The sequence below is a fragment of the Cervus canadensis genome, chromosome 17 (genome assembly GCF_019320065.1).
Source record: "Cervus canadensis isolate Bull #8, Minnesota chromosome 17, ASM1932006v1, whole genome shotgun sequence".
In the NCBI taxonomy this organism is placed as follows: Eukaryota; Metazoa; Chordata; class Mammalia; order Artiodactyla; family Cervidae; genus Cervus; species Cervus canadensis.
Window position 1 is genome coordinate 38917959 of NC_057402.1, and position 27076 is coordinate 38945034.

The window sequence follows — 27076 nt, forward strand, 5'->3', positions numbered from 1 at the left end:
CTTACTCAAACTCATGTCCATAGAGTTGGTGATGCCATACAAGCATCTTATCCTCTGTTTTCCCCTTCTCCTCCTGCCTTCAATCTTTCCCAGCATCAGGGTCTTTTCCAAGGAATCAGTTCTTTGCATCAACTGGCCAAAGTATTGGAGTTTCAACTTCAGCATCAGTCCTTCCAATGAATATTCAGGACTTATTTCCTTTAGGATTAACTCATTTGATCTCCTTGCAGTCCAAGGGACTCTCAAGAGTCTTCTCCAACACCACAGTTCAAAAGCATCAATTCTTCGGTGCTCAGCTTTCTTTATAGCCCAACTCTCACATCCATACATGACTACTGGAAAAATCATAGCTTTGACTAGACAGACCTTTTTGGCAAAGTAATCTCTGCTTTTTAATATGCTGTCTAGGTTTGTCATAGCTTTTCTTCCAAGGAGCAAGCGTCTTTTAATTTCAAGGCTGCAGTCACCATCTGCAGTGACTTGGGAGCCCAAGAAAATAAAGTCTCTCACTGTTTCCATTGCTTCCCCATCTACTTGCCATGAAGTGATGGGACTGGATGCCATGATCTTAGTTTTCTGAATGTTGAGGTTTAGGCCAGCTTTTTCACTTTTTTCTTTCACTTTCATCAAGAGGCTCTTTAGTTCTTCTTTGCTTCCTGCTATAAGGGTGGTGTCATCTGCGTATCTTGAGGTTATTGATATTCCTCCTGGCATTCTTGATTCCAGCTTGGGCTTCATCCAGCCTGGCATTTCACATGATATACTCTACATATAAGTTAAATAAGCAGGGTGACAATATACAGTCTTGACATACTCCTTTCCCAACTTGGAACCAGTCTGTTGTTTCATGTCCAGTTCTAACTGTTGCTTCTTGACCTGCATACAGATTTCCCAGAAGGCAGGTCAGGTGGTCTAGTATTCCCATCTCCTTCAGAATTTTCCACAGTTTGCTGTGATCCACACAGTCAAAGGCTTTGGCATAGTCAATAAAGCAGAAGTAGATGTACTACTTCTACTACTAGGTACTAGGGCTGTGCTATACATGATGATGAAAGCTGACACTGTCATATGATATACAGGAAAGGTGCTAAGAAAGTAAAGCCCAAGAGTTCTCACTGCAAGGAGAAAATGTTTTTTCTTTTTTCTTTTCTTTTTATTGCATCCATATGAGACAATGGCGCTAGTGGTAAAGAACCTGCCTGCTAATGCAGGAGATGTAAAAGCTGTGGGTTCGATCCCTGGGTCAGGAAGATCCCCTGGAGAAGGGCACTGCAACCCACTCCAGCATTGCTTGGGAAATCCCATGGCGAGAGGAGCCTGGCGGACTACAGTCCACAGGGTCACAAACAGTAGGACGTGACTGAAGTGACTTAGCACGCACAAGACGGTGCATGTTAGCTGAACCTACTGTGAAAATCATTTCACAATATGTGTAAACCAAACCATCATGCTGTGCACGCTGAAGAGTGACTGCTGTGCACATTCATGAGTGATATATGTCAATTATTTTTCCATTAAACTAGAAAACATGACTACCACACTGCTAGCTTGTGCTGAGAAATAAAAAAGAAGTCCAGTAACCTTCTCTGCAAATGAGCTTAGCAACTCTTATTGGCCCCTGAAGCAACCACATCAGAGCCCATTTTCATTCTTCTTCTTTCTATTTAGGGTGGAGAAGACCCCCCCCCCCCCAGGGTAGGGTACTGAGCTCCTCCCAGTCCTACAGTTTTTCTGGATTCTTGTTGCTTGTGTCTTCTCTGTTAAACAAATCACTAGTCACTAACTGGACAAAATGGTTTGGGCCGATGCGAGCATCATGCCAAACAGATCATCTCCAGATTATCAGCCCCAAATTTTCTCTAAGTGCCATTTCCAAAAGGAATACATTGAATAATAAAGACATTTAGAAATTCATATCAATCTCAGAATCACTGATGTTGCTTCCCAACCTCAAGGATTTCCTTACTTTGGATGGGCAGTGATGATGATAAAGATTTTCTGATGTCAGGAATAAAACTGGAACAGTGCAGTATTTACTTAAACCAGGCTCTTTTTTAAAAACCTCTTTCTTTTAATTTACTGTGTGAGAAACTTCCCTCTATTGGCCAACAGCAAAACCCTAACCTGGAGCTCAGACATTGGCCACACTAAGCCATATAGGAAGTCCATCTGAGCTGAATTAAAAAAATAAATAAATAAGACTTCCTGTCAGAGAGCAAGCATGTATGTCCCCCAATCTTGACCACAGAGGACCTGTGGTCAAGCAAGCAGTGTCTCTAGGAGCAGCTCAGCAACCCCTTGCTAAAAGCAGATGCGCCAACTGTTACTGTAACCCTATGGGTATCTACAGTGCTCTCTGCCTGAGACAGAGTGACAGGACAGCAACAGTTTTTAACTCATCAGTCCATGTGCTACATGCTACATAAAGAGAAAACCCAGTAATACACACTTTATTTTAATTTCCAAAGAGACTTGGCTTCTAATCAGCCTTGAATCCACTGATTTCAGTCTCCCTGAAGTCCAGTTAGCTGGGAGCATCTGTCAACTGCTCTTTACATAAAGATCATTTAAGCAATTCCATATATACAAAATTTTAATAGTCTTATTAAATTTCCCCCAAGGTTTTGCATTACCGTACCTTTGCACCTTTATTATAACCTCCTTAAGGTCTTCCCTTTAGCCTCTGATTCATCAGAGCACCTTAAAAGATAGCAATGTTTTCACCAAAAAGAGACAAAAATAATCTGAGGTTCAGGTAGTTCCAGAGAATCCAATGGAGTCCCAACTGTGGATGAAGTTGAAAGTCCTGAGGATTTCTGTTGGGCCCTAAGCCCACGTGGCCCCTGAGCACACTTTCCTCCTCAAATCACGGGACAAAAGTGGTGAACAGGTGCAGCCAGTACAAGTTGATCACGGATACATTATTCTGATTGCCTTATTCTTGAGTTCATAGTTCACTAGACAGTTAGGAGATCAGGGAAAGGCAGAGTTTATCCAATATTTGAATTTTACCCAAAGTATTGTGTCTGCATGAGACTTAATATTGACTATATGGAGGCCTAATGTTCAAATTGAAGAGCAGAGAATAGCAGACATCTGTTCCAACTCTGATCTAGAGTGAAGTTGGAAGCCTGAAAGACCCTCAATCCACTCACTGGAGAGGGGCCTCACCTCTCCAGAGAAAATCTATGGATGGAAGGGTTTTGGTTGATAGATGTTGACAGCTGGGAGGACAGGCATCAATTTTAAATATAATAGGATTATGTTGGGAGTAACTGGGGAAATGTGTAGATGATACAGACACTAGATAAGATGAAAATGTACTGAAATGAAAAATAGAGATACCTGAATAGAAAAGCAAGTTCAACAGTTTGTACAGTATGATATCAATTGTCATTTACATGATGACATATATATTGTGTGAAAGAATATACACTAAGGTATTAAGAGTGCTAATGCATATTCTCTGTTGGAATATGATTTTTTTTATTTTTGCTTGTCTATATTTTTTAATTGTATAAAATGAACTCATATTGTTCCTATAGTAAGAGACTATTACAAATAAAATGCAGGGGAGCTTGAGTGTCCCTGACTGATCGGAAAGTAGAACTGAGGAATGGTGTTAAGGCCATAGATGGTCCAAAAGGAAGATAGAAATAAATTGTATCACTGTATTACTCTCCTTCCACCCAGTCCCCTTGTCACAAAAGATAAACATCAGTCATCTTCCCTCTAACTACTATGTTAAGGATATCATGGGATGGATGTTATTGTAATAAGAGACTCCACAATATGTTATCACATCAATACATATTTTATCTTTGAAAGTTTTCCTCTTGAATCAGGTTTGGGACAATGCATAGCCTATGCCCTGGTGTACAGTGAACTTTCTGATGTCAATACTTTGCTAGTTTCTACAGGCCAGTGCAGTCTCTACTTTAGCTCTGTCACTGGGAAGCCTAAGGAATCTCGTCAAACATGAGAAGAGCCCTAGTGTGGCATCCTTGTGCATAAGAAGAATAAATGTGGGCTGAATGCTTATCACTTAAATAGATTCATTTCTGGTCGAGTACCTGAAGGTTAGGGATTAAGGGTAGGGATAAATCAAACAGTAACAGCTAAAACTCACATATTCTCAATATATACCAGACTCCTTTCCTGGTGCTTTACAGATATTAATTTGTTTAAAGCAATAGCCATATGGAGTAGGTCATGTATCATATGGCAGTCTTTGTTAGAGATGATGCAGGGCTAAAGTATAAACTGGGGAAAGTTGTATCAACTTGCCCTGGTTCAGTCCTAGCACTGTAGCTACAACCTGTGTGAACCTGAGAAAATTACTTATACTCTGTGCCTCAGTGCCCTCATCTGTAAAAAATAGGGTGATACCTGATTCATTCAACAAACATTTAACAAATACCTACTCTATGGACAGAACTACAAATGTCACTCCCTGCTCTTAAGGAACCTATCATTTCCCGAGGAAGAGAGACATGTATCATACTAAACATAAGCAATTTTTCTTTAAGATCTATAAAGTGCCAATGCTTCACTCTCATGTATAAAAGATGTAAGCTCCTGGTTTGAAATTAATATTCTTTATCATTTTGAGAAAAACATTTCTATTCTTAGTTTACTAAGTTTTAAAATATGAGACTAGATGTTTATATTTTGAAAGTATCATTTCAGTATAAACTGCAATGCTTATTTTCCCTCTTTGACTTTTTTATGTGCTGAATTCAGGTAACATATCTTCCTGTACAAAAATATCCTTGAATTTTTGAATCCATCCCAATTAAGCATAACATTCTATCTTCTTAATATTGCTTTGGATTCCAGTTGCAAATAGTATGTTTAGAATGTTTTCTTCGATATTTACATGTAAGACAAGTCTTTAAAATGTTTTTATTAATAGACTTTTTTGAAACCCAAGAACTGTTCTTTGTTCAGTATGTTTCAATGAGAAATGATTAACTGGTTCTATCAAAACTAATTACAAGAAAGAGAAAAGTATCACAAGTGTAAATTATAAATGAGAAGTAGGCTGTAACAGAAGCAGAAATTGGAACACAAATTATGATGCTCAAGTTTAGAAATTAAATCATACTAGTATAATTGAAAAATTATTAAATATATCTACTATTGATTCACTCAATTTAGAAAATTTACTTAACTGCTCTTAAAAATCAATAAAAGTAATTTTTGTTACACTTGATATTTTTAAAGCACTAGTTAACCTTTTTTTAAATAGAAGGGCATATTAAGTATGACAATTTCCAAATGCACCACTTACAGGGGTTATATGAGAAATGTTTGGCAATTCTGGCTTGGAAAAGAAAACTGCAGTTTTGGTTTTAAACTTTGGCAAATGAATGATAGAATTTATCTGTACCCTTTAGGTAGAACCAGATGTGTTGATCTGGTTCTGAGTTATCATCTGAAAGATAGTCCATTGTTCAAAAAGTCCAAATTCTACACAAATATGCAAATTTATGATGACAGAGTTATATTCTTAGGAATTACCGAGCTCTTCTCTCAGTCTCATGTTTTATGAAATGTTAGAGTTAATAGTAGCTGTTTTCAAAGATGTTTCTTTTACAGAAAAAGGCATTTCAAGTGGAATTTTAAAAACTGAAATATAACATTCTTCTGAAATTGAACTCTCATATATATAAAATGGCTTTCTGAGGAGGCCTTACAAATAGCTGTGAAAAGAAAAGAAGTGAAAAGCAAAGGAGAAAAGGAAAGATATACCCATTTAAATAAAGAGTTCCAAAGAATAGCAAGGAGAGATAAGAAAGCCTTCCTCTGTGATCAATGCAAAGAAATAGAGGAAAACAATAGAATGGGAAAGACTAGAGATCTCTTCAAGAAAATTAGAGATATCAAGGCAACACTTCATGCAAAGATGGGCTCAATAAAGGACAGAAATGGTAGGGACCTAACAGAAGCAGAAGATATTAAGAAGAGGTGGCAAAAATACACAGAAGAACTGTACAAAAAAGATCTTCATGACCTAGATAATCACCATGGTGTGATCACTCACCTAGAGCCAGATATCCTAGAATGTGAAGTCAAGTGGGCCTAGGAAGTATCACTACTAACAAAGCTAGTGGAGGTGATGGAATTCCAGTTGAGCTATTTCAAATCCTGAAAGATGATGCTGTGAAAGTGCTGCACTCAATATGCCAGCAAATTTGGAAAACTCAGCAGTGGCAACAGGACTGAAAAAGGTCAGTTTTCATTCCAATCCCAAAGAAAGGCAATCCCAAAGAATGCTCAAACTACCGCATAATTGCACTCATCTCACACACTAGTAAAGTAATGCTCAAAATTCTCCAAGCCAGGCTTTAGCAATATGTGAACCGTGAACTTCCAGATGTTCAAGCTGGTTTTATAAAAAGCAAAGGAACCAGAGATCAAACTGCCAACATCCACTGGATCATCAAAAAAGCAAGAGAGTTCCAGAAAAACATTTATTTCTGTTTTATTGACTATGCCAAAGCCTTTGACTGTGTGGATCACAATAAACTGTGGAAAATTCTGAAAGAGATGGGAATACCAGACCACCTGACCTGCCTCTTGAGAAACCTGTATGCAGGTCAGGAAGCAACAGTTAGAACTGGACATGGAACAACAGACTGGTTCCAAATAGGAAAAGGAGTATGTCAAGACTGTATATTGTCACCCTGCTTATTTAACTTATATGCAGAGTACATCATTAGAAACGCTAGGCAGGAGGAAGCACAAGCTAGAATCAAGATTGCCTGGAAAAGATCAATAATCTCAGATATGCAGATGACACCATCCTTATGGCAGAAAGTGAGGAAGAACTAAAGAGCCTCTTGATGAAAGTGAAAGAGGAGAGTGAAAAAGTTGGCTTAAAGCTCAACATTCAGAAAACTAACATCATGGCATCTGGTCCCATCACTTCATGGCAAATAGATGGGGAAACAGTGGACACAGTGGCTGACTTTATTTTTCCGGATTCCAAAATCACTGCAGATGGTGATTGCAGCCATGAAATTAAGACACTTGCTCCGTGGAAGGAAAGTTATGACCAACCTAGACAGCATATTAAAAAGCAGAGACATTACTTTGCCAACAAAGATCCGTCTAGTCAAGGCTATGGTTTTTCCAGTAGTCATGTACGGATGTGAGAGTTGGACTAAAAAGAAGGTTGAGCACCAAAGAATTGATGCTTTTGAACTGTGGTGTTGGAGAAGACTCTTGAGAGTCCCTTGGACTGCAAGGAGATCCAACCAATCCATCCTAAAGGAGATCAGTCCTGGGTATTCACTGGAGGGACTGATGTTGAAGCTGAAACTCTAATACTTTGGCCACCTGATGAGAAGAGCTGACTCATTTGGAAAGACCCTGATGCTGGGAGAGATTGAGGGCAGGAGGAGAAGGGGACGACAAGAGGATGAGATGGTTGGACAGCATCACTGACTCGATGGACATGGGTTTGGGTAAACTCCGGGAGTTGGTGAGGGACAGGGAGGCCTGGTATGCTGCAGTTCATGGGGTCGCAGAGAGTCGGACACGACTGAGCGACTGAACTGAATTGATATATATTATGGAAACAAAAACATAAATTTGCATGGAATGTTCCTCAGTTCAAAACAAGGAAAAGATTTACTAAGCTATTCCTAATGCCTTCTCCTTGAGCCAACTTTGTGCTCAGTTTTTCTAAAAAATCATCATTTCCTCAAAATCAATTGCCTCGCATTCTTATGAAACCTGCACTTAGCAAGGTATATACTCACTGACTTCTAGTTGCCTCCTCTTGCCAAAACGCTCCTACAAAGAACTCAAGTGAGTTTGTGGAGTCTGAGTAGGATGGGAGTAGACAGCACCTCTTCTAAGGTGGTTAAGTAAAAATATCATGTAAGGGGAAAGAAATGAAGTTCTCTCAGAAGGAAAAACTGCTGTGTCCCTAGAGTGCTAGTAGCACCAGTCAGCTTTCTCTAGAAGTCTCCCAACGGGCTCATCAACTATGAAGTCAGTAATAGCACTTAATGTACCAATGGCAGCTTTGACACTAAGCATCACTCATGGTGTTATTATGCCTTTTCCCCCCTCGAAGACCTTCTGAACTGTTCAAGAAAAAAAAAAAATGAAAGAAAATGTGTGCTACCCCAAATCACAAAGCCGACTTGCTAATATAAACCAGCCTAGTGCCCACAAGAGCCTCTACATTCACTTTTATAAAATTGGAAGCAGTGTCCACAGGTTTCAAAAGGCCCTGTCAAAACCAAAGACTCAAGTCTGAAATACACCAACAGGCAGATACTGATATGACCATTTCAGTCTTACATGCTGGTTTCAGAAAGCAAAAATCCCTATAGCACAGGCTAATACTACTCCTGTTTCTAAATTCTTCTCTTCCCAAATCACATAGACTTTTCTAACAACAGACAGAAGAGCATGCTTACAATAATGTGTTAAGTGAAAAGAGAAAAATGCAGAATTGTATACCTCTTCTCCAAAAACATATATGGTAGCAAGAAATGCACATGGGTAGCTAAAGGTTGGAAGGTACATGGATAAGCCAAAGACTGATTCGTTAGAATGGTGGGGCTGTGATGATGCTTCTTTCATTGAAACTTTATGAAAATACTTTAAGATATTTTGAAAATTCAAAGTCAAAGAGAGAGGCCAAAAATTGCCAGCTCATGAGCCAAATCTAACCCACTACTACTCCTAACAAGTCTTTAACATTTAGGGGACTACTGCATAAATACTTGAATTTCTAGCTTCTCATGAAAAATTCAAAGATTTGGAAAAACTAGGTCCCTGTTCCCACCTGAGCTCAACCAGCCTGAGCAGTGAGGAGACCATCTGACTTTATCAAGGGAGTGCTTGCTAATCTACTGCCAGAGGCTCCACAGCCCACTCACCTCTACTCCACGCCCATGGGCACAACACGTGGGATCCTGCTGAAGGCACCTGGATTAAGGAAGCTTCCATGACTCCACACCTATTTATGAGCCTTCTCCTTTCTCTCATCACATTTTTACACTTTGGATGTCCCCTCAGTGGTCAAATTAGAGAATGTCTATTCCTGCTTTGAGAAATGAATTACATAATCCTAGAATATACCTACGATAATAAAAAATCTGGCAACTGACAAAAACAGAGCAGTCAATCTTGATGATGATAACAATCAGTAATGACAATAAAAACACTTTGGGGACTGAGTTTTCAAATTAGCCAACCCTATTAAGCAAATAGGTTTCCCTGATAGCTCAGTTGGTAAAGAATCCACCTGCAATGCAGGAGACCCTGGTTCAATTCCTGGATCTGGTAGATCTGCTGGAGAAGGAATAGGCTGCCCACTCCAGTATTCTTAGGCTTCCCTTGTGGCTCAGCTGGTAAAGAATCCGCCTGCAATGTGGGAGACCTGGGTTCTATCTCTGGCTTGGGAAGATGCCCTGAAGAAGGGAAAGGCTACCCACTCCAGTATACTGGCCTGGAGAATTCCATGGACAGTATAGTCTATGGAGTTGCAAAGAGTCAAACACGACTGAGTGACTTTCACTTCACTTCACACTGAGCAAATAATCAAGACTTTTGAAAAATTAAATTTAGGGTTAGAACATCTTGGTGTTCTCATAATAAAGATTCACATGGAAACCAAAACCAAAGTAGAATAATGAGCATCTGAATATATAGTCCATTCGTCTTTGGTCTTTCCCTGCTCTCTTTAAGACCCAAGCTAAAAGGTATGTTTGTGTTTGTCAAACAAGACACATGGGGTTTAATTAGCCCATTCAAGGGAGAATGATATATAAATTTATCACTTCCAGGGTTCAAAGACGATGCTATGCCACCAAAAACAGCAGGCCGCCATAAATATAACCATAAATGACTGACAGGTGAAGAGGCATGCACAGTTAACAATGTACAACAGAATGGTGTGCTTTTCAGGCCTTTTGAGCATTCTGTATTATTGACTATCCCACCATGGCCTTGTGAAGGGACAGTTCTTACCGTGTTAATGGTCCCAAGCCTCCTGAGTCCTGGCTTCCAGCTTCACTGGGAGTGATCGCTGATTTTGAGGATACAGATGCAGGGATTTGGACTAAATAATGAAAATAACAGGAATTCCATGTTAAAAAATTCAGTGGCTACACTGGGGGAAAGAGCAGTGTGAGACAAAGCAAAACAGCCATGCCCAAACTAAAGTGCTTGTGTAGCCAGGAGAGACTGAGATAACAGAAAAAAAGAGGAAAGAAAAGGAAGTCAAGTGCATTTTTCATATTTTGGAAATTAAAATTTGAAATGAGTTTAGACGGAATTAACTTAGAGATTCAAAGGCCATGTCTACCTTAGCAAAGTAAAGTGGCAAATCAAAGCAGTTACCCAGATAATTCAAGGCAAATCTCTCTCTAGCATCAACTATCCAGATAATTCTAACTCTTCACTTTATTTTGTTAGTATAGATGTGACCTAGTAAGAAACATAAGACGAGGTGTCTATAAAATTTTAAAAGATTTTGAAATAAGTGATTATGAGCAATTTTAAACAGTCATGGAGAGTCAGCTAATCTGTTTTATGTCTGTATTTGGAGGAAAGTCTATCGTCCGTGGGTAAACTGCATGTGCTATGAGAGACTAAGTGACAGAGAAAAGGGTAAATATTGAACCCAGTCGTTTAAAAATCTCTTTCAAAACAAAGCAAAATGCCAAGCTGCTTTATTTTACACTTAGTAGTTTCATCCCCTTATACTGTTTACTGTGCTTGGGAATTGTGTTCCTTCACATCTGGCAGTTCTAGAAAGTACTGTCGTGTGCACCTAGATGAACAGCCATTCTGCAGACAGGAGAAACAAGCTCACAGATCAAGGCCAGCACAGGCTGGAAATCTGACAGCAAGCATAAGAAAAGGAAAACACTAAAGAAAATGCAAATACAGTTTTTTCTCTATCGTTCAAATACAAGTCAATGTCCTTCAGATAGACGCTGCACCCAACAGCTAAGGTGGCTCCAGGCCAGAGGAAAACGGGTTTTCAATATCACAAATGCCAAAGAATACATATGGGCAGAAAGAAACCTCAGCACACAGTACAGATTCCCATTTGGTTTCAATCATGTGCAATTTCCTTTATTTCATAAGGTAAAGGGTTTAACTATTCTGTCCAAATCTTTTAATACAATGGCAGATCTGTCAAGACTTTTATGTGGTTCTACAATTAATCCACTGATTACCCTCTGCAGTAAGTCAGAAGGTAGGTCAGAGAGACGGATAAAAATTGAAAATTGGGTCTGCCAGGCCTTTTGGCAGAGATGCAGGGGTAGTTCAGAATTTGGTCATGGTTTAGGGATATTTCATCTGTTTTGCTCTTAAGGTTTAATTGTTGGCTTTATGCAGGTTAGGGGAGAAGATATTCTACTGTTGTGTTTAACCAGTGTTCACACTGCAACAGAACTTCAAAGGCTATTTTGAGGCAAAAAGATAATTGAACAGTGTCTAATACATATCACTTGTCAACTAAGTAATAAAAAGGCTTGTCAGCTCCTCAAAGAAGCTCCATCACTCAAATATCCCACAGCTTATCTCTTCCATACCACAAAGAAGCTAATGAACCAAACAACATTTCATTGGTGTTTATGATACCATTGTTATACATATGGTTTTACCTACTACAAACGGAGGTTTAAAATGCTTTTTCATGGTGTTTTAGTTCTGTGTGTATGTATTGAATGATATTCAGAAATAATTTATATGATTATTATGTATAGCTTTTTATTTATATTGATATAAATACCATTTTATTGTAGATGGGTAATTTTTATTGTTAATTTAAGTAATTATGGAAATAAATGAAAATTTATTTTAATATAAAAGCCAATGATGGAATTAAAAGATGAACCATTTATAAAAGAAAATCTGATACTGTTTTTATTTGTACGTATTACTTTTAAAGCTTTTGTTTTACTATATTGGATATTGTGTAGTTTTACAGACATACTAGGATTATTCTCAAATGTATGGAAAGCAAACAGATAAAGAAAAATAAAATAGCCTATCCATGAGTGATATATGGCTAAGTGACACAAGAAACATTTTATGAACAAGTTACCTTCAATATAAATAAAACAAATAGCTCAATATCCAAACTCTAGATAAAATAAGGAAATAGATAATGAGTTGGAAGAAAGATGCTGTAGTAAAAATGCCCATGAAACCAAGATATACATCAGAGTCAAAGAAATTTATTTATTTATTTATTTATTTATTTATTTTGAGGTTTAGAAATTTTATTAGGTATCAAGGCTGGGGAATTTCTTCTACAATAATTTTTTTTCATTTATATTTATTAGAGGCTAATTACTTTACAATATTGTAGTGGTTTTTGCCATACATTGACATGAACCAGCCATGGACAAAGAAATTTAAACATGTTAATTGGCCGCTAATCTGTCAGCATTTTAAGTTTTCCTTCAAATTTCCCACTGAGCATTCTATTTTTCATCACTCTGTGCCTGTGGTGGTTATGAAATTCATAACCAGATTCACAGGGTTTACATTGGCAGAGAGAGGTTGGGATTCAGCAATGGAAATGAAAAACAACATTTTTTCCCTTCAAAATTTCTTGAATTTACCATGGGGTAGCTCATTTATTTACATCATCTGATGTGAATAGCCAATTCATTGGAAAAGTCCCTGATGCTGGGAAAGATTGAGGGCAGAAGGAGAAGAGAGAATCAGAAAATGAGATGGCTGGATGGTATCACCAATGCAATGGACATGAACTTGGGCAAACTCTGGGAGATGGTGAAGGACAGGGAAGCCTGGTGTGCTGCAGTCCATGGGGTCGCAAAGAGTCGGACCAGAGTTGGCGACTGAACAACAACATCAACTCATTTAACAAGATACTCTAATAGTAACACAATAGAGAAGGCTGACCAGGGCAACTGCCAATAAGCAGCAAATTGCCAGCAACTCTACAATCTGTCCTCCTATCTCCATCTGGCCACTCAAATTCAAAAGTAAATATACCTGAACCATAAGCCAAAGTATTTCTTAAAATATAAAAACAAAAAGAGATGTAAAAGAATAGTAAACACGCCCTTCCCAGTGCCCTTTTAAGGCTGACAGTGCCTTAAGAGGCTAACACAGGAGGGTAAAGAAAGTCTCCATAAAACCCAGAGAAGAGATTTTTAGAACTCCTCTCTGGATCCTGTCTGGAGTCACAACTGAACTGGAAGATTTTAAGTCTTAGCACTTACTAGTATGTGTATAGTTAATACCAAAGTCATTAAATTTAAACTTGACCTTCGGTTTGACAATTTAAAAAAAAAAAGAAAAAGAATAGTAAACACTGGGCATGGTACAATCACTCTTTGTGACCTCATGGACTGTACAGTCCATGGAATTCTCCAGGCCAGAATACTGGAGTGGGTAGCCTTTCCCTTCTCCAGGGCATCTTCCCAACCTAGGGATCGAACCCAGGTCTCCAACATTGCAGGTGGATTCTTTACCAACTGAGCCACAAGGGAAGCCCAAGAATAGTGGAGACGGTAGCCCACCCCTTCTCCAGCAGATCTTCCCAACCCAGGAATCAAACCGGTGTCTCCTGAATTGCAGGGATATTCTTTACTAGCTGGGCTATCAGGGAAGCCCATGGTACATCACACGCAAATCAAATCTGAGAAACAGTAACACAAAGCATTCTGAAGTACCTAGAGGTGGCTCCAGACAGACTGCCATACTTTGAAGCAGGGCCTCTGTCTCTCAGCGTTTATAATCCAGGTCAGAGTCATCCTAAACTGGTTCTTCTGCTGTGTATCAGCCTACAAAAGTAGATGCCAGAGAGAAAAGTGCATAACAGAGCTAAATGTATGCTTCTCCTGGATGAAACTGAAAATGATAAATGCATGGCAGCAGAGACCAGGCAAAAGTCCTAAAGAGATATAATCATGGGTAGAAAGGATGAAAAACATTATAACTGCTCCATTTAGTAATTACTAATCCAGTACTTTTCTTTGGGTTGAAGGCTTTTTCCTGCCTCTACCACCGATACCAGAGTTTTCCTCACTGAGTTTCAGAAGAAACAGTCAAGATAAAAATTTTTTAACTGGGATGTGGATTTTAAACAAAAATTCTGCCTGGTATTTTTTAGATCCCATGTCCGTTCTGGGAAGACATATTACTAGTTCGTGATGAGGGTGTGTTTATAATATTGATGGCTCACATTTGGGATTATACCAAATCCAAATTATGTTTATTAAGGCATGTGAACAATACTTATGTAAGTGACATTACTTAATTCTAATTTTCTTAGGCTTACATTACACATATTAATTCAAACGAGAAAATTACACATGTAGAAAAATATAAAACAAAAAGTCATTTTGAAGAGAGACATTCTTTTCCACTAAGAACACACTGCATTAAAAGCACATGTGTGTAAGCCTCTGACAGTAACATCCTATGCTCGGTTTGTCTTTTTATAGGATAGAAACAAGTCAAAATACAGGTTAAAGAAGGTTACTAGTGGAATTCCGGGGTCGGGGAGGGGAGCGGAATTAAATACTCAGGTTTCTTTTCTTTTTCATAACAAATTATGACTTAAAGCATTTGCCCCACATCTGAAACACGTAACATCCTATTTGACATGCAGCCACCTCACAACAAGGCTTTGTGAGTTTCCAGGAGTGAGGGTGTTGTGGTCAAAAGCCAATTATCCACTTACTAGACACACCTTCCTCCCCAGGGGCAAACTGGACTCCCTAACAGACACATTATCTCTTTCGGGAGTGCAAAGTATGTTGTAAAGCAGTGAAGCATAATTTCCATGGTGGCCTCTAAAGCAGAAAGAGTTGACGCAACTTTGACTCTCAGATGGTATACCTATACCCTGACCACAAGCAAAACACATCTTTGCACATAGTGTTGGGCTCTGTTACTATGCAGCACAGGCTTAGAATACGCTCAGGTATTTAAGTATATCTGTCATCAGAGGAGAAACTCCCTTTATGGGGATCAATAAGGTAGAAGAAGCAGGCTCTCTCATGTAACCCATGAGAATTCTGAAATGGCAGTTTAATCTTGGAAGATATGAATGCTCACTTTCCCAAATGTAACATTTAAACTAACAAAGTTCCAAAGTTTATGCATACAACAGAGGCAAAGACAGAACTAAAATAAGAAGTAAGGATCTATATCAACATTCACCTATCGTAAAGTTGAAAGAAGGATTGAAAAGGGGGCAGGGGAATGACAGAAAAGGGAATCACCACTGTCACCTCTGAATACAAAAGAAAAAAAAAAACCCCAAGGAAGCCAATATGGAATAGCATGTGAAGAGTTAGCAGGCGACAGTGAAGAATTAAGCCATAACTGGACTGTCAGCTTCACTGAGACCAGATACATGTTTACTTTGTTTACCCTTAGATCCTCACATCTAGAAGTCAATGCTCAATTAAGAAATGTATTCAATGAATAAATGTTCTGCCTTTGGAAATTGTTATTCTATAGCTGTCGAATCTAAGAATTATATACCCTTTGGGACATTCCCACCAGCTATACCCGCTTCAGAAAGCTCCTTTAAAACACCATCTTGACAAAGCATCATCTAAACTACCGGCAACCCAGTGCTCATGACAAAACCATTTCTATATTCCAGCAACAACAACAACAAAAATCTGACCTTTCTTCATCCTTTCAAGGACAGCAGGTGCTAGTGGTAATGAACATGAGAAGTTCTAATGAAGCTCATATACAGGGAACAGAAAAAGATCTGTCTAGTTGTTTCCTTTTGAATAAACTTAAGGCATATTATCTATAACTTTCTGTAACTTTCTATCATGTATGGCCTATGCAGAAAGGCACAGGTGGCTCAGATGATAAAGAATCTCCCTGCAATACAGGAGACTTGGACTCGATCCATGGGTCAGTAAGATCTCCTGGAGAAGGAAATGGCATGGACAACAGCAAATATCTCCAAAGAAAAGCATTATGCTCACTGTCATGGGCAAATAAACTATGGCATCAGTCAAAGAGTAATGTACCAAGAAAATGCCAGGAGGATAGAGGGCAATGCAATTATGTTTTACTTTACTGAAAAATAATTTGTTAGAAAACATCTTTTTACCTTGGTCTCTCAGCCTTACAGTGGAAACAGCACTTAGCTTGTAAGTCTTCAAATTACATTCTTTTATCCTTTAAAGAAAAACTCTTGATGAGGGAAGCAGGTCTGATGTCTATACACATATCATATCACACTATACAAACTGTCCTTAGAAAACTACTCATGTGGCATCTGGTTTTGGTACAAGATGTAGGCTATTTCTACACTGCCACAACAAATTGCAGAATTAAAAAATAAACTATTTTTGGATTGAGATAGTAGGGAAAAAAACATGGTATGACAGAAAGGCACTGAACTGGGAATCAAGAGTCCTGGATTCCACTCCAACACACTGCTAGTGGGAATGTAAGCTGATGCAGCTGCCATGGAAAACAGTATAGAGTTTGCCCAGAAAACTAAAGTAGAATTACTATGTGATCCAGCAATCCTAATCCTGGGAATACACCCAAGATAAAACTATAATCCAGAAAAATACAGGAACCCCTATGGTCACAGCAGCACTGTTAACAGTAGCCAAGACATGGAAACAACCTAAATGACCATCAACAAATGAATAGATAAAGAAGATGTGGTACATATACACAATGGAATATTACTCCATCATTAAAAAAATGAAAGAATTCCATTTGCACCAACATGTAGGGTCTTAGAGATTATCATACTAAATAAGTCAGAAAGACAAATAATACGGTATCTAAAATAGGGCACAAATGAACCTATTTACAAAGCAGAGTAGACTCATAAGAGAACAGACTGTGATTGCTAGGAGGAACAGGGGAGGGAAAGGGATGGACTGGGAGCTTGTGGTTGCTAAATGCAAATGACTACATTCAGAATGGATAAACAACAAGGTCCTAAGGTACAGCACAGGGAACTATAATGCAAACCCTGTGATAAACCATAATGAAAAAGAATATACAAAAGAATGTCTATATGTGTATAACTAGTCACTTTGTAGAGCAGAGATTGGCACAACATTATAAAACAACCATATGTCAATAAAAATTTTTTTAACTATTTTAGAACAGAAAAAGAATACTTTATAATTTCTTTAGAAACAGTGAAAGCAACTGAGAGAAGATTTAGAAAGAATGACTTTTTCATTATAGTGTGCTTATTAAATTGTCTAAAGATGAGAGAAAAAAAAAAAAGCAGAGTCCTGGATTTCGGGTCTCGCAGGCAGAAAAGCTCCACTTCCACTCCGGGTCTCTACTGCCTTACTGGCATGAAGAGGGGCCTCAAAGGAAGACCACGAACATTCCTTCTAGATGTCATGTCTCCTATGGCAGGGCCTGCTATACTATCCCCACTCTCACTAAGGGAAATAGAGCTCTCCCTTCAGCAGACCCAGGCTTCTTATTAACTCTGACAAATATACACTCAGGAAATAATGGTAGTCCACTGCATCATTTTCTGTTTTCCTCCTAAAATGTTCTGGCCAGTCATTTTTCTAAAACCTTCCCACAACACTAACACTTACTAGTGTTAGTCGCTTCAGTCGTGTCTGACTCTCTTCGACACCACGGACTGTAGCCGGCCAGGCTTGCCTGTCCGTGGGATTCCTCAGGCAAGAATACTGGAGTGGGTTGTCATTTCCTCCTCCAGGGGATCTTCCTGACCCAGGGATTGAGCCTACGTCTCCCACACTGCAGGCAGATTCTTTACACTTACTAAGGAGCAACTATATCCCAGGTATTGTTGAGTGTTTTATAAGACTAACTTCTTTAAACCTCATGACTGCACACTGCTATTCCCAAGTCAAGCATAGTGATCTGAGACCCTGAAATGGAGAGATATCACAGACTATTTTCAGAGTTCTGTTCAAGTCTGGGGTTGGGGTAAACCTGGGGTTGGGGACCTCCAGACCAAAGGCTATCTACCATTTATGTGGTACCTGACCAGTACACAGCAGATGGCAATGGCCTTACTACTCTGAGTATGTTAGACATCACTCATTTTATTCAGGTATCATAAAAGCGTTCTTTTACAGGCTCCTCTTTATCCATCTGACCAGCCTCTTGGAATCAAGTGGTTTTCCTTTCCCCTACAACACTGCAGCACCCGGTACTTATGTCTTTCATTTCTCTCTCCTCGTTCTTCTTTTTCAACTCCTCTTCCTCCTTTCTCCACTCCCTTTCCTTCATTTTCCACTCCTCATCATCCTTTTTCCTCTCCTCTTTCTTCTGTTTCCAATGTCCCCTTTGCTGTGGCTAAGTGCTATTTTTTGCGCTGTAGCTCAGCTTTTAACTCACTTTTGTTAGACATCTGTTTCCTTTGAGTAAAAGAAGAAAAAAGTGAATACACAAAATAACTTTTCTGTATTATCATTGCAAAAATCATTCAAAAGGAAATCAAGCTTGAAAATAGAATTTTTGGGCAGTAAAAGATTGTACATCCTAGCCTCTGTTGAAGAATCCAGTAAATTAAGTTTGATCTGGTCTCCCTCTATATAAAATGATCCCTTTTCTCATACATATAAATATCTGAAAAAAATACAATGTTATAGTCTACTCTGGCCTGAAGAATAATATCAATTTACTTTAGAAGAGGACTGAGCAACTGAACACATTTTTCTATACAAGTTTCTTAACAAGTATACAAAAAGTAAATAATAAAAGAATCAAAAAGAACAATTATCATCATTTCCAATTTAGACAAGAAGGGACCCAGTCATCCTCACACTGAGAAAAGAAAATGGGCTGTCATAAACTCTAGAGACATGCCCTACTCAAATTTCTATGGCTCAGTAAACATTCCTCCACTGAGCTTGGGCACATAGGGATTTCATTTTGTCCAACATTATACACATCAGTGAAGATAGCCACTGAAGACCTAACATGTTAATCTTCTTTTCCTGTAAAACTCCTCCTGAACTGTCACAGTTAATTTCATCTCCATGCAACCTTATCTCTATAAAAATTTTATTTGCATAATGAATGCAATATTGATTATCCTGGTACTTTCTCTTTTCAATGCAAAAGATGTCTGTGAACACATGAACTAGGAGATAACACCATGACATGTTCTTGGGAAAATTTATCTGAAAGAGATTTTTTAATCTTAATGGTGAGGATGATCCTAGTGGTGATGGTACCAGAAATTTCAAATAAAGTGAGTTTGGAAAAGACTCTCGTCAATGATCAGTGATTATATTTGTCTCTTTTCTGCTTTCAATTGGAAACTAACAAATGGAAGCACTGAGAAATAAAGAACCCTTCTCCAACCCAAATGAATAGGAAATAGGCAATCTTCCAGAAAAAGAATTCAGAGGAATGAAAGTAAAGATGATCCAAAATCTTGGAAAGAAAATGGAGGCATGGATAGAGAAGATACAAGAAATGTTTAACAAGGAGTTTGAAGAATTAAAGAATAAGCAATCAATAATGCAATAACTGAAATAAAAAATACACTGAAGAAACCATGGTTGAAAAAGACACATGTACCCAAGTGTTCATTGCAGGACTATTTACAACAACTAGGATATGGAAGCAACCTAAACGTCCATCAACAGAGGCATGGATAAAGAAGTTGTGATACATGTATACAATGGAATATTACTCAGCCATAAAAAAGGAATGCATTTGTGTCAGTGCTAATGAAGTGGATAAACCTAGAGCCTATTATACTGAGTAAAGTAAAGTAAGAAAGAGAAAAATAAATACTCTGTATTAACGCATACATAGGGAATCTAGAAAGATGATACTGAAGAATCTATTTGCAGGTCAGCAATGGAGACAAAGACACACAGAACAGACTGAAGGACACGGGGGCATGGGAAAGGAAAGGGTGGAATGAGTGGAGAGAGTAGTGTGGAAACATATACACTATTATATGTAAAACAGACAGCCAGTGGGAATTTGCTGAATGACTCAGGAAACCCAAACCAGGGCTCTATGACAACCTGGAGGAGTGGGATGGGATGAGGGGTGGGAGGGAGGTTTTTAAGCAGAAGGGTGCATATGTTTACCTATGGCTGATTCATGTTGATGTATGGCAAAAACAACACAATATTGTAAAGCAATTATCTTTCAACTAAACATAAGTAAATTAAGCAAAAAAATTCACCGGAGGAAACCAATAGGAGAGTAACTGAGGCAAAAGAATGCATAAGTGAGCTGCAAGACAAAATGGTGGAAATAACTGAAACAGAGCACAATAAACAAAAAAGAATAAAAAATAATGAGGACACTCTCAGAGACCTACAGGACAAGATTAAACACAACAACATTCAAGTCATAAGGGTCCCAGAAGAGAAAGACAAAAGGAAAGGCCATGAGAAAATATTTGAGGAGATTATAGTTGAAAACTTCCCTAAAATGGGAAGGGAAATAGCCACCCAAGTCCACAAAGCCCAGGAGTCCCATATAGGATAAACCCAAGGAAAAACATGCCAAGACACATATCAAACTAAGAAAAATTAAATACAAAGAAAAATATTAAAAGCAGCAAGGGAAAAGCAACAAATAACATACAAGGGAATACAAGCCCAAAAGGCTACCAGCTGATCTTTCAACAAAAACCCTACAGGCTAGAAGGGAATGGCAGAACATACTTAAAGTGATGAAAGGGGAAAACCTACAACCAAGATTGCTTTTTCCAGCCAGGATCTCATTCAGATTCAAAGGAAAAATTAAAAGCTTTACAGAAAAGCAAAAGCTAACAGAATTCAACACCACCAAACCCTTATGGCAGAAAGCAAAGAAGAACTAAAAGGCCTCTTAATGAAAGAGGAGAGTGAAAAAATTGGCTTAAAGCTCAATATTCAGAAAACTAAGATCATGGCATCTGGTCCCATCACTTCATGGCAAACAGATGGGGAAACAGTGGCTGACTTTATTTTTCTGGGCTCCAAAATCACTGCAGATGGTGATTGCAGCCATGAAATTGAAAGACGCTTACTCCTTGGAAGGAAAGTTATGACACCTAGACAGCATGTTAAAAAGCAGAGACATTACTTTGTCAACAAAGGTCCGTCTAGTCAAGGCTATGGTGTTTTTCCAGTAGTCTTCTATGGATGTGAGAGTTGGACTATAAAGAAGGCTGAGTGCCGAAGAATCTATGCTTTTGAACTGTGGTGTTGGAGAAGACTCTTGAGAGTCACTTGGACTTCAAGGAGATCCAACCAGTCCATCCTACAGGAGATCAGTCCTGGCTGTTCATTGGAGGGACTGATGTTGAAGCTGAAACTCCAATACTTTGGCCACCTGATTCGAAGAGCTGACTCATTTGAAGACTCTGATGCTGGGAAAGATTGAGGGCAGGAGGAGAAGGGGATGACAGAGGATGAGATGGTTGGATGGCATCACCGACTCAATGGACATGAGTTTGGTTAGGCTCCGGGAGTTGGTGATGGACAGGGAGACCTGGCATGCTGCAGTCCATGGGGTCACTAAGAGTCGGACATGACTGAGCGACCTCACTTTCACTTTTCACTTTCATGCATTGGAGAAGGAAATGGCAACCCACTCCAGTGTTTGCCATCTATGGGGTCGCACCAACTGAAGCAACTTAGCAACAGCAGCAGCAAGAATCTAGAGAGATGGTACTGATGAACCTATTTGTAGGGCAGCAGTGCAGACGCAGACATAGAGAACAGACTTGTGGACACATTTGGGGAAGGAGAGGGTGGGAAGAATTGAGAGAGTAGCATTGTACATACGTAAAATAGATAGCCAGTGGGAATTCGCCGTATGACACAGGGAACCCAATCTGTGACACCTAGAGGGATGGGATGGGGAGGGAGGTTTTTAAGAGGGAGGGGACATATGTATACCTATGGAGGATTCATGTTGATGTATGGCAGAAACCGTTGCAGTATTATAAAGTAATCATCCTCCAATTTAAAATAAAAGACTGTAAAAAACTGACGACTATGGAGTTTCTTCCACTTACTGATTTTTGGATCTATTCCAAACTATTTTGCACCAACCCCTGGAGAATAGGAAAGCTCAAGAGACCACCTCATAAAAGCTTTGGAAAGTACACATTAGAGTAAATGAATGAACCTTTACGTACAATGGAATGGCTTAAACAGTGGCACCAAATGCAGTGTCAGCGCTGAACTCCATAGGCTTTCCTGAGGGGCTTGCCAGTCAGCCTCACTAAATCTCCTGGCACAAGGAGCAAGGCTTGGGGACATGAGTTATGTAGCTTCCTGGGGATAATGCAGGAATTTGTAAAAGGAATTTTGATGCTCTCAGTTTATGAAAATAAGAGTCAGAGCTACCTGCTGCTAATTAATACTCATTTCACACACATAAAAAGCTGGTCTCTCATTTACAACTAGCAAGGGGTTAAAAGCAGATAAATCAAACCCACCTGTATTTCTTCTCCCTGTCTGATTGTCAACTCTCCCTCCCACCAACCAACCACAGCTCAACTCTATCCAGGCTTAGGAATACTTACAGTGGTCTTGCCAGAGCTCCATCCAGGCCAGGTCATTAGATACACTTTCATGATGTCTGCCTAGTTTGCCCCCTACAGAGTCCATGTTCTGAGTTTGTTTTCCAATAGTGACGTCCCCTCAAACCTATCTGCATTGCCTGATCCATCTTCCTCTCCTCTGCATCTTAGCAGTTTTCTCCTGTGGTTTTCCAGCTTTACTATCACTGAGTACAACCCCCCTTCAAATCTTTTCTTTTTTTGTCATCCTCCAATTACCCATACCTGACAACAGAAATCTCAAAGTTCAAATCAGCTACTCCGTGTACTCTGAACTCTATACCCCCATTCCCAACCCTGAGAACTTTTTTCAAATTTCCACTCTCCTGATTTCCTTCTTTTCCCTGGTTCACCCTTATCCCCTTGTTTCACTATGACTCATCTCCATCCATCCTCCCAGATGTCTCAATTATCACAACTTCTGTTTCAGCCTATCTTGGAGTTCAGTAAACTCCCATCCTTACCATCCAAGCAAACGAATCAATAGAAGAGCTTAAAACTGTGCCTGGCAAGTAATGAACACCAAAGAAAAGTTATCTCTTCTCCTCCTCTTTTTCTATTATTATTAGTATTCCTATTTTTTTTACCCTGCGAACTCTTTCCCCATCACTACTAATTCCACCCTAATTCAATAACTAAAACCATCACTCCAAGTTCACTGCAAATGATCTGAATCTTAAAAAAAAAAAAAAAAAAAAATGGGGGGGGGGGGCGGGGAACGGAATTCCCCGGTAGTTCCGTGGTTGGGATTGAGTGCTTTCACTGCCAGAGGCCAGGGTTCAATCCCTGGTTGGGGAACAGAAGATCCCACAAGCGCGCTGCATGGCCAAAATTAAAAATTGAAAACTTTTAACAACAAAAAAAAACCACGCTCTTAGCCAGAGAACAGATTTAATTAATGCCTTGCTGGAAGTGCATACCCTTCGACTTGGCGGGTAACAGCAGCAACTACCAGCTTTGCAGACAACTGAAAATACTCAAACAGCATCCATTCCCCTTCCTTTCCGAGTTAGCTGGTGGCTGGCAGGGGTGCGGCCCGGGACGCCCCACCCAGCCCAGAAGGTGGGCGCTCAGGTGATGCCACTATGACTCTCTCTCTCCCTCCTCTGCGCTCGCTTCCTGGCTCAGCTGGGAGATCCACAGCAGGGGGCTGCCTCAGGGGCGCTTTGGCCGCTTTCGGGCGCCGCGGAGCACACAGGAGTCCGGGGAGGGCGCCGAGGCCAAGGTCTGGATCGGGCTGCCGCAAGCGTTCTACGGCCTGCAGCTCCAAAAGCCAAGGACCCCCGCGCAGGAGGGTGGAGGAGGCGCGCGGAGGCGGCGGCCCGGGGAGTGGACCTGGATGCGGGACCTCCCCTCGCGTTTACCTGGACTCGAGCTGCGGCGGCGCTGGCCTTATGCTGCGCCAGCCGACGTCTCGGGCTCCTCGAAATCTGCACGTCGACCATCTCCGGAGCCAGATGCTGGGGGCTCCAGGGAGCACTCAAACTGGGGCTCGCCGGACCCTGGCCAGGTACTCTGCGTCCAGTGCTCCGCCCTGGCCACGCCCACTACACCCCCCACCACGCTCCGGGCACGCCCTCTACGCCCCGCGCTCCGCCCCAACCACGCCCTCCACGCCCCGGGCTCCTCCCGCCCCGGGCGCCCCCCACACTCGACCTGGGCGCCCCCCACACTCGACCTGGGCGCCCCCCATACTCGACCTGGGCTCCCAGGAAGCGGATGGCGCAGAGGACTAAGCACCCTTGTGCATCAACAGGGCTCATCGAAGTGGCTGCAAAGGAAGGGTGTCAGTGTTTTCGGAGCTCCTGTCAACGTGCCAACAAGGAACAACTTTCATTCCCTGACAACTACTTTAGGTTAGTTGAATAGAAATAGAAAAGGCGCAGATCCAGCTGCCACACACAAATACTTAAAGATTTACCCTTAGTTTTGACCAGAGTAAAAAAAAAACATATTCAGCTTGCCTCCACGACATTGCTTCTTTGAGTCCTAGCTTTTAAAAGCCTCGGTAACAAAACACCGTGCATATGCTAAGTGAAATTAGTCAGTTCAACGACAAATACTGCATGATATCACTTGTACATGGAATCTAAAAAATATGAGGAGCTACTGAATATAACAAAAGAGAAGCAGACTCACAGATCTAGAGAATAAATTAGTGGTCACCAGTGGGAAGAGGGGGGCGTATTATAGGGTAGGAGATTAAGAGGTACAAACTATATGTGTAAAATAAGCTACTACAAGAACATGGGGAATATAGCCAATATTTTATGACTATAAATGGAGTATACCTTTAAACATTATGAATCTCGATATTGCACACCTGTAACATATAATGTGTAACCAAGCAAAACCAAATGCTGCCTTCCCAGGGACAGACCCCCTCACCCTTATCCTCTGCTTTAGCTCCTCTGATAAGTGCCTAGATAGTAGCAGCTGATGTACATTTCCTGAGTTGTTTTACAGATGCTAAAACCCCCAAGTGGAAGATGCTAACTAGTTCACTACTCCATGACCAGAGTACATAGCCTCCAAGTCTACTGGAGCCTAATATTGTTCAGTTGCTTGGTCAAGTCTGACTCTCTGTGACCCCTTGAACTGCTGCACACCAGGCTTCCCTGTCCTTCACTATCTCCCAGAGTTTGCTCAGACTCCTGTCCATTGAGTCCATGATGCCTAAGGACAATGCCTAATTCTAAGGTTAACTCCTGTGATGCACCCTGTTACCTCACCATTAACCAGTCGGAGAATTGTGCACGGGCTGGTCATGTACCCTTTGGCTTACCTCCCTCACCTTGCCCATTGGTGATTGCAGGCTTTTTAAGCAGTAGCTGTCCCAGACTCCTTGTATGGTGCCTTCCAATAAATGCTGCACTTTCCTTTACCACAGCCAGGTGTCAGTAGTTGATTTTACTGTGGTAAGGCTCAGTAACAAATGTATATCAACTACACTTCAATTTACAAAAGGAAAAAGAAAAAATATTAATAAAAATCTGGGTAACCATTCTTGGACTCCCCAAAAGCTGCCAAAACAGTTGAGTTTTATGACCTAGAAATGGAGTTTGGGATTCTAAAAAGCAAGTTTGGCCCCATTTTTACACAAGGTTTTCACAATGCTTCTTAGATGTCTATGGAGTCACTGTACACATTAGAATGAAAGTAGAGAGCGATGGCTGTATCTTATTCACTGCAGTATCCCCAATACCTACAACAGTGATGCATAACAGGTGCTCAATAAATATACGTAAACGTATTTCATTGACAAGTGAAGTCGCTCAGTCGTGTCTGACTCTTTGCGACCCCATGGACTGTAGCCTACCAGGCTCCTCCCTCCATGGGATTCTCCAGCCAAGAATACTGGAGTGGGTTGCCATTTCCTTCTCCAGGGGATCTTCCTGACTCAGGGATCGAACCAGGGTGTCCTGCATTGCAGGCAGACACTTTAACCTCTGAGCCACCAGGGAAGCCCATTTAATTGACAAGTACTACAGTATTTTCAGGGCTTCCCTAGTGGCTCAGCTAGTAAAGAATCCTCCCGCAGTGCAGGAGACCTGGGTTAGATCCCTGGGTTGGGAAGATCCCCTAGAGAAGGGAACTGCTACCCACTCCAGTATTCTGGCCTGTGGAATTCCATGAACTGTATAGGGTTGCAAAGAGTTGGACATGACCGAGTGACTTTCACTTCACAGTATTTTCAAAATAAACATAGATCTTATTGTAAATACAATATCAATGGCTTTCTTTGTGCCAATTTTGCCTTGCTGGCAAATTATTGTAAGCATGCTGCTGCTGCTGCTGCTAAGTCACTTCAGTCGTGTCTGACTCTGTGGGACCCCATAGACGGCAGCCCACCAGGGTCCCCCGTCCCTCGGATTCTCCAGGCAAAAACACTGGAGTGGGTTGCCATTTCCTTCTCCAATGCATGAAAGTGAAAAGTGAAAGTGAAGTCGCTCAGTCGTGTCCGACTCTTAGCGACCCCGTGGACTGGAGTGCACCAGGCTCCTCCGTCCGTGGGATTTTCCAGGCAAGAGTACTGGAGTGGGGTGCCATTGCCTTCTCCAATTGTAAGCATAAGTAAGACTAAAAAAGAGAGAGTTAAAATGTCTTTAGTTAGAAGGAATTAAAGGTATTCCAGAAGAAAAATTCTATGAATCAAACACTTGCCACTGCCATATATTATATACTTAATAAATGTTGAACTCTACACGTATTTTCCTGTGTATCAGATACAATGCTATGCCCATAGAAAATGAATCTGAGTCTCTAAGAAGTTAACTATCTTGCCCAAATTTCATAGCTACTGAGAGATTTCCCTGAGACTGGAATCCCTGTCCACCTGACCACCTGACTGTACAGTTTATACATTCCCACTTGGTGTTACTGTCTCTCCAATGTGAAGGTTGCTGAATGTGTATGACCTGCAAAGCATTGTGCTGGAAGTTTTGGATGGTCCCAAACTGAGGACAATGTAATCCCCTTTCAAAAGTAGGGTTAAAATCCAGTTGAAAGTGGAAAAATGGTTGAAGGCAGCAT

General features: G+C 40.4%; 1 long non-coding RNA gene and 1 other non-coding gene across 2 annotated transcripts in view; one reads left to right on the forward strand and one right to left on the reverse strand.

The window, feature by feature from the left end:
• Positions 1–24072, reverse strand: part of LOC122419716 — a 43358-nt gene extending 19286 nt beyond the window's left edge. The window contains exons 1-2 of the long non-coding RNA XR_006262966.1: positions 23908–24072; positions 9997–10087 (exon numbers count right to left, since the gene is read on the reverse strand). This is a non-coding gene — a long non-coding RNA (uncharacterized LOC122419716). The remainder of the gene's footprint in view (positions 1–9996; positions 10088–23907) is intronic.
• On the forward strand, positions 13087–13207 carry LOC122419911. Its single transcript, XR_006263117.1, has one exon. It is a non-coding gene; the product is annotated as a small nucleolar RNA SNORA26 (small nucleolar RNA).
• Positions 24073–27076: the final 3004 nt, after the last annotated feature.